At 34.6% G+C, this 3,873-nt stretch overlaps 1 pseudogene; it reads right to left on the bottom strand.

Annotated features, from left to right (window-relative positions):
- Positions 1-1,359: 1,359 nt before the first annotated feature.
- Positions 1,360-3,285, bottom strand: LOC110908536 (annotated as a pseudogene).
- Between the last annotated feature and the right edge of the window lie 588 nt (positions 3,286-3,873).

The following is a 3,873-nucleotide window of genomic DNA, read 5'->3' as shown; positions in this document are numbered from 1 at the left end:
TTTGTACTTAACCTTTCGGGTTTATGTTATCTTCTTTGACTGGGTACAAGAATTTGAATTTAAAATGGGATCTTTTTGTAGTATCCGGTAAGTTTTGGTCAAAGACCTTAATTCATAATTGCATGGTTCATTATTTCAAGAAAAAGTAAACTTATAACTAAATAAAGGGACATGTTTAGAGTTCAACCAAATGTTACCATTGCAGCCAACGAAGATAAGTTGAATCTACCTATTACTACTTAATAATTAGACTGATAAGCTTCATGCTTCCTTTCATCAATTGGAACACATCCCCATGGCCAGTTGGGAGCAATCTTGACTCACAAAAGAACTCCTTTCTAATTGTGAGAGCATTGAATGGCAAGTAAGTATCTAAAATGCAGTTTACAAATCATGTTTATTGTTTCATGAAACCAATTAGGGGTCTCTATGTCCTTTTCCTCTCTTCATTACCAGACTATATTGTTATCTTTTAACCTCTTTTGCATACATGTTGGGCAATCAAATGAAGTTGAATGGCCATTTATTGTTAGTGATTAAAAGCTTGTGAAGCTTTGTAATATGTGAATGATCCAATATACATCTTCTAGTCAAGACTTATGAGGTTAGACCTATAACCTATTTTTTCTACTTTTTGTTTGTTTGTTGAGATTGTATAAACTTATGTTTTAGTAACTGAGTATCTTTATTCATTCTTCATTTGGATATCAATATTTATTATTCATATTTATTCATTCTTCATTGTTCTATATGTATCCTTTTTTATTGTTTTAAAAGTCTGGTTAATATAATTAGGGATATAAGGCGGTTATAACTATTCCCGGATTGCATCAACTCCACATATTTAACTTTCTTCCACATATTTAACTTTCTTCTTGGCAGTCTTTCATGTTATTTGTAGTGCCCTTGCCATGATTGTTGGGAAAGCATAGGTGAAAATTTAAATAGTATAAAAGACCAAATTTAATTTAAAAAACGTTGATTCACTACTAGAAAAGTGACAATTTTTAACACACTTTTCCGTCACAAATTCGTCAAAAATTGACATTTGCTACGGATTTGCAACAAAACCTTGATGTTGGAAAAAGCCCCGTCGGAAACTATTTACTACGCAATTACTACGCAAATTTTAACGTATTTCCTACGGAAATATGGTGTAGGAAATTTGTGACGCCTTTACTACGCATTTCCTATGTTGTATATCAAAAAATTGCAACGCAATTGTGACGGCATATCAAAAAATTGCAACGCATTTGTGACGGAATATCAAAAAATTGCAACACATTTGTGACGGAATATTTAAAAAAAACAAAAAAAAAAACTGGAAAATCCAGTTTTTTTATAAAATTTGCAGGAAAATTAGCAAAAAAGTACTGATAACCAAATGATATCTAACGCGTCCTAGAAGACAACTCCAAAGCAGCCCTCATAATGGAAACATTACCAATACACTCAAAACTATAATCGACACCTCCATCTGTCATATCAACAAGAACTTGTTGGGTCGGTTTGTCGTGGTCTTTTGGATTCACAAACTCAGTCACACCAAAGTCTTTTGCTGCAATTCATAATTGATAAAAGAAAATGTTATTAAGCCTACCATCTGTTTTTATCATGTGCCATAAAAAAGAGAAAAAATGTAACTAATGCATACCTCGATCAAACTTTCTGTTAATATCTATCCCAATTATACGTGTAGCACCTGCTGCTTTCGCACCCTCTGCTACCTATCAAATGGTATTCGAGTTTATACAGTTTTAAAAGAAACATTCGTATTTATGACAAGTAAAAGATAAATCATCTTTATATACAAACTTACTGCAAGACCAACAGTTCCAAGACCGAAAATAGCAAACATTTATCCTGCTTCAACTTTTGCTGTGTTCCAAACCGCACCAAGACCTGAAGACAAAAATTAGAACCACACAACTAGCTTTTGAATATAACAACAATATGCTGAAGTGAAGAAAAATATACCAGTAGGGACACCACAGCCAAGAAGGCAAACTTTCTCCAAATGAGCTTTAGGATCAATCTTGGTGACACTTTCATCATGCACAACCGTGTATTGACTAAAAGTAGAGGTTCCCGTGAAATGATAAATTGGAGTTCCCCCGACTGAAAAACGACTCTTTTTATCATTCATCATGACACCAACTCCCGTGGCTCCCCTAATTTTTCTCAAGGGGGCAGCTACCCCTGACTATATAGCTTGGTCCGCCCCTGCTCTTTTTTCGACTAAGTTCACAAATCATGAAACATAATACATAACAGATTAAAAATGGAAACAAAAATTACCTGGGCATCAACATAAGTTGACTGCTGTCGTAAACTGCAATGAGGATACCTGACGACATACGTTGATCCATACCACCGTAACTGTAACTGTTTCATTTCATTTCACTTTCTCAAATCAGCGACTCATATAAAGATTCATAGCAGCAAGCCAGCAATTGAAAACAAGGTTCAAGATTACCTCTACTCTATCAAACATGTCGTCAACGATCAAGGGTTTCCCACTATAGTACGAATCCTGTGCCTAATTAAAATATAGACAAATTATTAACACCTCAAATAACATATACAAAAGTGAGTTTAAATGTTTTCGGTAGGATTGGATTTGCTATTCAAAATTGGGGGTTGCAGCGTAACTTGTTGCCCATTTGCCTATCATTCTACTGTAAATTTTCCGGTTATTTAAAAATGGAATTGTACACTAAAAAATTATTATCTCCTAGAGAATTACAATAAACCATATATTATAATATAGTCTATGTGGAGACAATTACGATATATTCTAACAAAAATCATAACTAATATATTATTATATCCAGGAAATCGAATAGAGAAGTCAATTTGATACATACTTGTCGATAAAAAGCCTCTAGAGTTTCTTGACTAGCCCTTTCAATAGGACCAACGAATATGCAAGGACCCTCCACCAAAAGTTGAGTTGCAGATTGGCGGTCTTTATCGTTTCGAACTTCGGTCACCCCTTCACCAACACTCTCAACAATCCTGTCATTATTACATCATACAGTAATTTCAGCTTATGCCCTTGAAACAATAACAAAAAGGAAAACAACGTTATAGTTGGATGAAAGCAGATACATACCCAACAGCCTCATGACCAAGAATACATGGAAACAGACCCTCAGGATCCTACAGGGTAGAAATATAATATATTAATCTGACCCAAATCCTGCGACCTCCTGCCTGCACACGATCCCACACCTCAGGGTCATCTGGAACCTCAGTGAAGTCTGACCCGTGAAGATCATGCATCACCTCCAAGTAGCCACCCTAAAATATAATAAAATAATGCAATTATGAGTTGTACTCGATGAATGTGAAAGGACAGTGGTAGTGATACTCAACGGTAACTGGCTTTTCAGAATCTCTGCTATAATACAATATATTAATCTGTTATTTCCTCGACCAAAAATCCAAATAACTATCAATTCTAACCACAATTTCTCTTTTTTGATACGGATCTAACTCACAACAATACACATATCATCGAATCGCATCAAATCAGTTTAAGATACACATACGACACACTAAAACTTGTCTAAAATCAACTGAAATTGTCCGAAATAATCAAAACTTTAGTCGAAATTCACAACTGTCATACCGAAATTCATCCAAAATTGATGAAAACTGTTCGAACCTTTCAAAATATCACTGAAACCAAAACAAAACTCAGTCGAATCATACCAAGATTTTCAAAGAACACACCGAAACCGTTTCAAAATTTTTGTCCGAAATTTGACCGAAACAATCCGGAATTCGTCGAAATCACACTGAAACAATCAGACAATCGATGTAATATGTCCGATATATTCAAAACGATCTGAAACTAACTGAAATACG

This window comes from Helianthus annuus, chromosome 14 (genome assembly GCF_002127325.2).
Source record: "Helianthus annuus cultivar XRQ/B chromosome 14, HanXRQr2.0-SUNRISE, whole genome shotgun sequence".
In the NCBI taxonomy this organism is placed as follows: Eukaryota; Viridiplantae; Streptophyta; class Magnoliopsida; order Asterales; family Asteraceae; genus Helianthus; species Helianthus annuus.
This window is presented reverse-complemented; position numbering and strand designations above follow the sequence as displayed.